The sequence below is a fragment of the Pholcus phalangioides genome, unplaced genomic scaffold (genome assembly GCF_987345545.1).
Source record: "Pholcus phalangioides strain wild (caught in Gottingen) unplaced genomic scaffold, Ppha-v1.0 ptg000015l_1, whole genome shotgun sequence".
In the NCBI taxonomy this organism is placed as follows: Eukaryota; Metazoa; Arthropoda; class Arachnida; order Araneae; family Pholcidae; genus Pholcus; species Pholcus phalangioides.
In genome coordinates, this window is record NW_028301608.1 from 71,158,777 (window position 1) to 71,170,808 (window position 12,032).

The 12,032-nt window shown below is 36.8% G+C and overlaps 1 protein-coding gene across 8 annotated transcripts in view; it reads left to right on the forward strand.

The window, feature by feature from the left end:
- LOC149076644 (rho-related BTB domain-containing protein 1-like) overlaps positions 1–12,032 on the forward strand; it is a 406,423-nt gene that overhangs the window by 105,827 nt on the left and 288,564 nt on the right. The gene's annotated exons all lie outside the window — the stretch shown is intronic.

The following is a 12,032-nucleotide window of genomic DNA, read 5'->3' on the forward strand; positions in this document are numbered from 1 at the left end:
TTGAACTGCCCCTAAGTATCTTTGTTGCTTAAAGTTATAAATAAAAACCAAAACTTCTCATTCTTGCTACATTTTCTAACTATTGGCAACATTGTGATGCTTTATTATATGATATTATCTTTAGCAAATTCATGAATAAGGAATGCATTACGCATCTAAATGTAGTGGTACATTATCTCACAGGGTTTTTTTTCTCATTCATAAAGAAGCAGCAACAGTAGTGACACCATCATGCTAGGGGCACAGGTAGTCTTTTAATCCAATAAAGACTCCAGCTGTGTGTGTGTGTGTGTGTGTGTGTGTGCGTGCGATATAAATAATATATAAAAAAGGGCTCCGCCATAGAAATTATACACTGAAAAGGGCTCCGCGAATCAGAAAAGTTTGAGAACCGCTGCTTTAAAATTTAGGCTTTTGAGAAAATGACAAGACAGACAAAATTCTATTGTTAGGCTGTGAGCCTATGACATTTGGGGCCATTGAATATATATTATACACTGAAGAGTGAGTGAGACAATACATCAAGTTGAGATAGGAGAGTGGGGGCAAAAAAAAAGGGAAAGAACTGCACTTTGAGGTTAATACATTCATGATACATGCATTACAAACAATACATTGAATAAAATAAGAAAAAATGTATATGTATACATAAAAATAAAAAATAAACAACCTCATTGAATAGAAGCATTAGAAAATTCTTTAAATCAGGGTTGTGAAAAACTCACGTTTTTTTAATTAGGCATAGCCACCCTTCAGAAACACCTACACTTTTCGAACCATGCATGGGGTTTCCCCTGATGACGACCTACTGCATAGGCTCTATTTCACTCTCATAAAATTCAATTTTTTATCCTTTTTTTAAAATAATTATGTTTTTTTGTATACGTATACACTGAAGAGACAAAAAAAACTGGTTCACCTGCCTAATATCGTGTAGGGCCCCCGCGAGCCTGCAGAAGTGCCACAACACAACGTGGCATGGACTCGACTAATGTCTGAAGTAGTGCTGGAGGTAATTGCCACCATGAATTCTGCAGGGCTGTCCATAAATCCGTAGGAGTAAGAGGGGGTGGAGATCTCTTCTGAACAGCACGTTGCAAGGCATCCCAGATATATTCAATAATGTTCATGTCTGGGGATTTAGGTGGCCAGCGGAAGTGTCTAAAGTCAGAAGAGTGTTCCTGGAGCCACTTTGTGGCAATTCTGGACGTGTGGGGTGTCGCATTGTCCTGATGAAATTGTGCAAGTCCGTCGGAATGCACAATGGACATGAATGGGTGCAGGTGATCAGACAGGATGCTTACGTACCTGTCAGAGTCGTATCTAGACGTATCAGTGGTCCCATATCATGCCAACTGCACACGCCCCATACCATCACAGAGCCTCCACCAGCTTGAACAGTCCCCTGTTGACATGTAGGGTCCATGGATTCATGAGGTTGTCTCCATACCCGAACACGTCCATCAGCTCGAAGCAATTGGAACCAAGACTTGTCAGACCTGGCAACGTGTTTCCAGTCCTCAACAGTCCAATGTCTTTGTTGTCTGGGCGAGGCGTAAAGCTTTGTGTCGTGCAGTTGTAACGTTACCAAATTTGGGCCCCATGGAAATCGTGCTTTATTCTAGTCATTGTTTATATATTTTGTCTCCGGGATCGACTGGCAGGATCGTGTCCGCCGATCAGCCGCCAATTTGTTATGTTTGGTTGCCAGATTCAATATTATAATGTTTACGATATTTCCTTTTCTCATGAAACTATGTAAATTAGATACAAGCTAATACTGCACCTTCAATGTTGTGATTGGTTCTTCAGTGAGGCATTGTGGGAATGCCGCTATATAAAAGCCAGCTAGAGATGTGCTGAGTTACGACTTCCTTGCTTACGACCGAATCAACGATTTAATCAGTAAGGCGTCACGTCCTGCTATGGTGTGAGCTAGATCGTCTCATAAATACAATGAAGTTACAATAGTAGAAGTGTGCCTTGGCACTTATCCCGTCTCATCGCACGTAGGGTTTCAACGTTGTCGTGATCCAGTGATCGGTTAGTGGCCAGACCGGCCACCCGTGGACCTTCATCTCCAGTTCCATGTGCAGTGGCTGAGCTTTCATCTCAACGTGTGTGTTTACACCAAAACCGTCTGAAGCTGGTGCCGACGAGTCTTTGGCTGTGTGACAGACACCTAGGAGTATCTACTGGACGATGTGATAACACGTGAAAAACCTGGGCACGGCGGTGAGATCGATTCATATTTCTGTTTCATTGTGACAATGAGAGAAAAGCCTAACTGTGATAATTGTGATGAAACGTTAATTAATAGTTTAACATATAAAAAGCCTAATTGTGATAACATTGATTTAATGGTTTAACAATATAATTGAATAAATGTTATAGTTCTATCTGAACTTTGTCTATTTCATTGTTGTCATCCACTCAATGGTTACTGGGGGGAAAAATATTAAAGAACCGGGAGGTAACGAGATCCCAATAAGTTACACAGTCATCAAGGGTACACGAGTGGGCCTTCGGCTCCGAAAGCTCATATCGATGATGTTTCATTGAATTGTTCGCACACTGACACTTGTTGATGGCCCAGCATTGAAATCTGCAGCAATTTGCGGAAGGGTTGCACGTCTGTCACATTCAATGATTATCGTCAGTCGTCGTTGGTCCCATTCTTGCATGATCTTTTTCTGGCCGTAGCGATGTCGTAGATTTAATTTTTTACCGGATTCCCGATATTCACGATACACTTGTGAAATGGTTGTACGTGAAAATCTAAATTTCATCGCTACCTCGGAGATGCTATGTCCCATCTCTCGTGCGCCGACTATAACACCACGTTCAAACTCACTTAAATCTTGATAACCTGCCATTGTAGCAGCAGTAACCGATCTATCAACTATGCCAGAGACACTTGTTGTGTTATATAGACGTTGCCGACTGCAGCACCGTACTCTGATTGGTTCCATATCTCTTTATTTGTATACGCATGACTGTACCAGTTTTTTTGGCTCTTCAGTTTATATCACCAGTGCTCCCAAGTTAAAAGGTTTCATTTCCAGGGGCCCTTGATGGATCTCGTTTTTTTTCTGCTTTAACATTGAAAAATTTGCAACAGCAGAAACCCCAAGATATATCCAGTCTGGGGCCCTATAAAAATCTGTGAGTTGGGTCCAGAGTCCTTGGTTTGGTGGCCCTGTGTTTTATTCAAATGTTATTAAAATGAATACAAATGAAAATTTTTTTGTGACCCTCACGAGGAATGTCAGACAAGCTTCCAGATCGGGCCTCCATGGAAAAGTTAACAGGTTTCATTTTGGGGGACCCTGGATGAATCTCAATGATTTTTGTTGTTTAACATTGTAAAATTTGGAACAGCAGAAGCCAGAGAAAAATCCATTTTTGGGGTCCCCTCACTAAAAATCTGCGTATTGGGTCCCCGTTACTGGATGTGAGGGCCTAGATTTTATTCGTTGTGAAATTATGAAAAAATTTCGTGGCCCTCACAGGGGGATGCCCAGCAAACGTCCAGATCAGAGCTCCCATGAAAAAGTTGACAGGTATCATTTCAGGGCACCTGGATGAATCTTAGTGATTTTTGTTGTTTAACATTATAAAATGTGCAACATTGGTAGCCCAAGATAATGTCAGTCTGGAGCCCCACTAAAAGTATGCGAATTGGGTTGCGGGTAATTGGTTGGAGATTCTAGATATTATTCGTTAGTAAAATGAATACAAATGGAAATTCTTCATGGCCCTCATTGGGGTAATGGCTGACAAGCTTCCAGGCCAGGGGCCTATGTTGTAGTTGGCAGGTCTCATTCTTGGGTCCCTGGATGAATCACATTTTTTTTTGTTATACGCTGTAAAATTTGCAGCAGTGGAGGCCCGATACAAATCCAGTCTGGGCCCCTGCTAAAATTCTGCGAATTGGGTCCCGGGTCCTTGATTGGGGCCCTGGAATTTATTTGTTGGTAAAATCAATGCAATGAAAATTTTTCGAGGTTCAACATGGCTAATGTCTGGGGACCCTCATGGGGAAGTTTTCTGGAGGTATTTGATGAATCACATATTTGTTTTTTGTTGCTTTATTATAGTAAAATTCATCAGTAAGCTGGTGCGTTCACGTGCCACTTTTCATAGCACTGATGAAGTGGGACGAAATAAACTAGGTATGTTGTGAAGAGAAGGGAGAGTTGGCCGCCCAGTATATAATAATATCTCCCATAATTTGATCTCCTTAATTGGGGCCCCGGAATTTATTTGTTGGTAAAATCAATGCAATGAAAATTTTTCGAGGTTCAACAGGACTCCTGTCTGGGGACCCTCATGGGGAAGTTTTCTGGAGGTATTTGATGAATCGCATATTTGTTTTTTGTTGCTTTATTATAGTAAAATTCGTCAGTAAGCTGGTGCTTTCACGTGCCACTTGTCATAGCACTGATGAAGTGGGACAAAATAAACTAGGTATGTTGTGAAGAGAAGGGAGGGTTGGCCGCCCAGTATATAATAATATCTCCTATAATTTGATCTCCCTAATGGTCCTCAAAATATTGTTACATTGAAGTTTCATTGTATTAAAAAATTTTTAATTTTTAATGAAACTAAGTGTTCATTCTATTGCTATTCAGGAGAACTTTTTATATTGAAGTTTAGCTATATATTGAATATAAAATTATATATATGCATTGAATATAAAATCACAAATGCATAGTTATTTGAAACCGCAAACATTCAAAATAATAATATGCATGTCTCTTTTTGACGCTCATTGGTTTATAGGAGTTAGGGTGATGTTCTGAAAGCTTTCGTAATGATAGTTTTGTAAATGATAGAAATAAATCACTGCATATATTTTCATGTGCACTTCTATAAAATGGAAACCTGTCTGAAACTGAAAATAATTTCAGTCTCTTGACCTTCCGTTTTATACAGGTTTCACTGTATTAATAATTTACAAATAAAAAAGGTATTACATCAACTTAATTATTATTACAGTTGAATCCTTGGAGATTTAACAAATTGGAAGAAATCTATAATTTTATTTGTTAAATTGGGATCAAATTGATCAGCAGGATTAACACTCGAAATGGCAAAGTTTAAAGGCTACACACTTGTGGGGGGGGGGTGCAATTAATACTTATTTATTACATCAAACACCACAAACTCTTAAGAATAAAGTCAGGATACATGAAAAAATTTCTTGACGTTTGTTTCATGCGTCCATCATTTTTTGGCTAATTGCAGTGCAAAAAATTGAAGAAACTTATTTTTTCCTGAAATCTAAACATGCAGATAGCAGAATTCTTTATTGTATTGATGTTGTACACTGATCTGCTACAACAACTTTTACATGTACATTCTGAATTGTTTTTTGTCTTCTTTATTCAAAAAGGAACAAATTCCTGTTACCCTTTTTTTGTTTGAGTCTAAAGAAGAGCTGAAGTTCTCAAATCCTGGGAAGGCAAATCAAGAAATTGTATCTTAGTGTGATGAGAAATAAAAAATAATTTTTGGATAATTAAAAAATATTCATAAAATTGAGGTTTTTTATTCAATAGATAATGGGTTTTTTTTACCTCTATTTTTGCCAAAATTTCAGAAAAATTTGTTAAATCAAAGAATTTGTTGAATCAGAGTTCATTAAATCAGGATTTTACTGTATTTAGTTAATTGAACCTTTTCCTGAGACAAGTTTACTGGACTTCTAGTAGATGGAAGAAATGATGAACTCAAGCTCTCTCTCCCATTTCATGCTTTATGGCATGGATGGCAAGCAGCTGGCCCGCGGGTCTCTCTCAATAAGGTAAAAATAAATTACAAATTAAAATTAATAAATTACAATATGTTAAATAAAATTACTCATCATAATTTGAGCTATACTCAAATAATTATTTTTTGATTTCCAACAGTGTAAAACTACTTGCGTTCATTATTGTCAGTGATGGAAATTATTTACTATGTTAGCACTGTTTTGTCAAACACTCAAATTGCTCATTAAGCTTGGCATATGAGAAATTTTTTCCTATTTTTTCGCAATCTCGTTTGGCTAGCCTATTTTGCCAAAATAATAATTGAAGAAAAATTGTAACAAATATTTCCTTTGTGAAATTCAAACTATGCAAAAAAAAATAAACTAAGAAAACATTTAAACTATTAGAATAGATTTGATGGAATGATTTGCAGAAGAAATTAATTTGTTATGTATTACATGTGACTGGGAATGCAACCAAATAAACAATGAATATGTTTATGAATATGAAAGGGGAATAGAATGCCCACACACACACAGTGTAAAAGTTTGGCGACTAAATATTGCCCATGTTTTACCACTTACTTATGGCATATACAAATGTGGGAGTTTTGTGGGTTGTGTTTTACTGGTGCTGCTTATACGCTGGTGAAACACCCGTATATGGCCCTCAACATTGCAGCTTACTCTTATGTTGGCCATACTTTCATGAACAGAAAGTAGATGGCTACCCCCTGATTTAGAGTAACTGCCCCTTCCCCATCCAGACACTTTACTGGCGAAAAATTGGCTGCAAATCGAAAGTGTTATTATTTTTTTACCTCTTTACCAGATTTAGTGAGTAAAAAATATATAAACTACTGTTGACATCTGCTTTTGATAATCTGCTTGCACACCCTCTCGGCAGGAGTAAACCATGCCCACTCCCAAAATTGGAAACTGCTGTGCACTATGTTCACACCTTTTGAATGGAAACTGGTTGTCTCTTTCTTCATTAAGGTACTAAGGAGCATATCTTGTGATGTCACCAAAATGAGATTTCAAGCTTGGGAAAATTATGACATGTACTGATGCTCCATGTAACATGGAAACTGGCTTGCTTGGGGCTCTTGTTTCCAGCCTAAAGGGTGCAAACATGGATCTGCAGGTTTTCTGATCATGAAAGTTGGCTCTGATCTGGCCTTGGTTTGTAGTAAAATGCACCATTTCCTGTAAATGAATTCCATAGCTAAGATGCCTGGAAAAATTTGTTGATTTTTAACCTTTTAGAACTTCTCCAGTTTTCAGATAAAATCTCACAAATTTCAAAACGTTTTAGAAACGACATTGTTTGGGAAAAGAATGGCGTGAATTGATGATCACAATGGATTCAGAGGAAAGTTTTTACTCTGGGGGACTTTTATGTTTAACTCTTGTGTACATTAGAAACGTCGTTGCACCCAGTTCAGGCACAGAAACTCACCAAGAACTTTCATTTAGACGACAAAGAAGGGTTGGTAAAAACTGGTTTTTTGAAAAAAAATCAAAAAACCGGGTTTTTTTTTGTTTTAAACCAGGTTTTTTTTGGTTTAAATAGCATTAACATTAAAAACAATAAAATGGCAGGAGTATACTGTTAGCATGAAGCCGTCGCCTTGGGTGGTTGCACGCGCATGGGTCAGTATCATCATAGCAACCAAATGGACAACATGCAGCTGGTGTTGTTTCCCACTTATAACATTGTAAGAAAATTCCTGGAATTTGCCGTTTTAATTACCTTGAACTCATCTGAAAGTCATGCCACACGATTGTGAACAGAGTCATTGTGCAATTGCAACATACAAAAATAATTCTAGGATAAATACTTAATCTTCTGGTGGATTAACAGTGTTATCTAAGACATGGAGAAGAACAATTAATGGATAGCTTTAAAAGAGTTTTCAAATCTCTCTATGGTGAGCATGAGACATTCAACCACAGAAAAGGTGTTATTAAAGAGCTAAAATAGAGACTCATAAAAGAGTTCCCTGATATATGCCTACAAGCTATTCACACATAAAATTTATGAAAAATCATTCAGACTTCTAATAATTAATTAGAATAAAATGTTTATTAATGTAATTAACAATATTCCCATATTAATTAATCTACAGATATTTCTTACATTTTAACAAAAATCCACTTTTGCACTTTAGTTATTTTTTTGCTTAACTCAATGGATTACTGTGTGTTTGGAAATTCTTTTAATGTTATTATTAACCATATAGCATAAAGGTTTTCTCTCCAGCTACTTTAAGTATGCTTAATTAGGAAGCTATTTTGCAAAAACTGCTATAAAAATTAGGTGAATATAATGTATTTAATGAAACAAATAATGCAGATTAATTAGGAATGATTTACGATTTACGGGGTGATTATAACTAAAGTTCTGATTTCAAAAAACTTTAAAAAAAGAATCGTCATCAGAATGACTTCAAAATTTACATGATTATTCCTGAAGCAATGGAATTTTGAATTTCGAAGTGGGAAAAATATTTAAAAATATAAAATTAACGACACTGTGCTCATCCAACATGTGAGAAATTTGTTCGCAGAATGGAAATGATAGCCAGTCAGGAGAAAATGATAACTTAATTAGCATTGCATGATTTGATAATTCATGGAAACATTACAAAAATGAAGTAATTCAACAAATATAACTACAACTTAAGAAATGTTAAATATGTTGTCCACTGTGTTCTGGCTATGAGGTGAAAGCACAAAAATGTTTGTTCAACAACAGATATACAGCTTGTTCAACAACAGATATATAGCTTGTTCAACAACAGAGTATGCCATGGTCATGATGTGGATGTGCTTGCAAAGCCAGAAGTTGCAACAGTTAAGGTCAGGTGAACTGACGGCCAGGTGTCATGTCATGCTTTTATTGTTAAAGTGGTTCTTCAGCAGCTGCTTTGCTGGTATTGCAATGTGCAACTTGATGAAAGTTGTACTATCCACACATTGTTGTTGTTGAAGTGCCGAAATGATGTGGTTACACAAAATGGTATTATCCTGTTGGCCAAATACAGCATCATTTACTTGCACATTTTGCACTTTTTTTTTATTTTGCCAAAGAAATTTTCATTGCTTCAGGAGTATCCATGCAAATTTTCAATTCATTCTGACCAGTAATTCTTGTGTAGTTTTCGAATCAAAACTTAAAATTGTAATGACCCTGTATATAGCTAATTTTTTTTCATAAATCTGTTGCTACTCTACAGTAGAACTTTGATTGACTGGGCTTAACCGTGAAAGTATAAAAAAAAATTATTGAATATTAAGACTAGGTAATATACAGTATGAGATCTGCTACTTCGTATGGGAAAGAAAATGAAAATGTCTGTGAGGTAATGTAACTACTAGTACACTGGTCTTTGTCCTTTAGGGACAGCTGGTGTCTTTATTGGATTATAGGCCACCTGTGTGTGTTCCCCTAGCATGATGGTGTCACTACTTTTGCTGCATCTTTGTGAAGGAAAAAAAAAACCCTGTGAGGTAATGTACCACTACATTTATATGTGTAATGCAATCCTTATTCATGAATTTGCTAAAGATAGAGCATCAGAATGTAGCCAAAAGTTAGAAAATGTGGTAAGAATGAGAAATTTTGGCTTCTGTGTATCACTTTAAATAACTATGATACTTCATATGAAAACAATATATACATTCAGTCCACTTTTATATGATATTTTTTGGAAAAAAAAACCACTTATACCACCTTATACCATTTAAAGATATGTCATCGGAATGTCCCCAAGAATATAAAATGTGGTAAGAATTAAAACTTTTAGTTAATAATGAACCAATATGACATTTTTCAAGGAAAAAAATTATATTTAAGCCACTGATTTGATTTTTGAAAAAAACTGAACTGATTTTTTTTTAAAAACTATTTGGTTAAAACCAAGGTTTAAACCATAGTTCCCCAACCTTTTGTCCCATCGCCCCCTTCTTCAGAAATTTTTTTCTCTCATCGCCCCCCAACGCAATCTAACCCATAGGATCCTATGTTATGCTCGTAGCTTCTACCGCCCCTGAAACTTTCCATTGCCCCAAGGGGGCGTTAATGCCCACGTTGGGAATCACTGGTTTAAACCAAACAACCAAAGAGCTTCAGCCTCTGTACATTTCTGTATATGTCGCATGATTTGATCACTGAAAAATAGGTGCCATGTGCTCAGAACACTTTCATTAATTTTTTTTTTTATGCAGAAAATGTAGGGTTTTGAGTTTCTATAAAAAATATTTTAAGGTCCTTGGCACTCGAAAGTTTAGAAAGGCTCTATGATTTCCTATATGCTTCAATCTTCTGCAGTTTCTTCACTAGTGATAGATGCAATACTGAGGTCAACCTCTCAAGTAAATACTTTTGGTCCTCTTGGATAGAAATAGACTTTTAGCCAACATTTGACGCTTAGATCGTTTCTGTGGCTTCAGTGAGGTATTTTTCTTCACAGTTTTACATTTCTAGTTTCCCTGGTGTTTTGTTTTGTACCAGCAGAAGCACTGTTGGAGAAATGAGAAATAATTTTATTTTCATTTACATAATCAGAACCGCTGCTTGCTTCACCACTGTTTGGTATATGGTAGACCTTGTGCTGTTCTGCACTTTCATTATTTGTGCTTCCAGAGTTTTTCTCATCTAATTTTTGCAACTTTTAAAGTATTTTTTTCCTCAGTGAATATGCATCTTCTTGTTATTGCTAAACTAACTTTTTTTTTTTTCTTTTTTCAAACCGAGCACAACTCAGGTCTACCACCATTTATGGGCAATTTCGCTAAACTAACTGCTTGAAAATATCACATGCATTCAGATTTTTCTACATCTCGGAATGAACAATTTATTGGCTAATATGACAAGAATGCTTGACAAAAAAAAAAAAAAAAAATGGGATAGGCAGTGTCATGACGCAAGTTTTGACATTAATACATTCTTTGTGCCTATCTTTGCATGGTAGATATTGGCATAGTGGAATTGATATCATCAGATTTGTCTTCAGAATAATTGTCTTTTGATTGTGTTGCAAACCTACGGAGATATAGTGTAAAATATATTTCATTACGACTATGGGCCGCACATCTGGTGTGAAGACCAAACGAGGAGTTAAAACCAGAGCCATGTCATTGGATTTGCCTTAACAATATCTATCAAACGAAACTATTGTCACTTATTTGCATTGTGAAACATCCCGAAATATAGCACAAAACAATTTTGTTACAAAAGTGGGCTGTGCGAGTTTAGTTTCTAGACCCGAAGAGGTATTTATACTAGAGTAGCATCATTGGATTTGTCTCAAAAATGCTTGTCAGACGATACCATTAGCTCCTACTTGTGTTGCAAACCTCTTGAGATATAGCATAAAACAATTTCGTTACAAAATCAAGCCTGTGAGCCTGGTGCCAGACCGAAAAAAGTATTAAAACCGTAACTTTTTTTAAGTAACACATTTTACTCGTGATTTCTTCGTCATTCTAGGGGGAGCATTAACAATAAGTTTTTAAATAAAACTAAAAAAATTATATTAAATTAAAGCTCTTTCCCATAAGACAAAAAAAAAAACCATCATACACTGCCCTTAACATCGTTTTTCTCTAAACAATCCCTTTGCCAAGATGACGATTTGGTCGGCCGACCCTCCAACCTACATCACCTGGCTGTCAAGATATGCTACGATACACATATCTCACGAGCACAAGTTTATTCAAAATAAAAATTGAACGAAATGATCCTTACTGGTTACTTTCAGAAGAGAGGGAAATTCCAGGCTATCCAGCTTTATATTAGCCTTGATCACAATGCCACCCATCTCATTTACATTTTCCAACTCTCAAAACGACCAGGACTTATCTTATGGCAACAGTTACAAATACAACGCCACAACAGGCAAATTGCCCAACAAGGTGGCTGACTTAAGAACATCATGGATCCCCGAGCCATTTTTTGGAGGCCCTACCTACTACTGCTACACCACACATGCACCCCCCCCCCACGGAACCCCCAACGAATCGGTACATGCGGGAATGTGCGTGTACTTGTAGTGAAACCTGACGTGAAGTTTTTTGTTTCTCTGTAATGCTTGTTATGTGTAGTGCTGCCATCTGCCACCAGTTTTTTCTAACTATGAGTGAAGTGTTATGATTGAATGATTTATCGTTGTAGGACTGTTGCTCTCTGTGGCGAGACTTTTAAACGGGGAGATCAGCTCGCATTTGCGCCTTGAAGTTGGGAACCACAGAAAACCAACATCAGCCGACC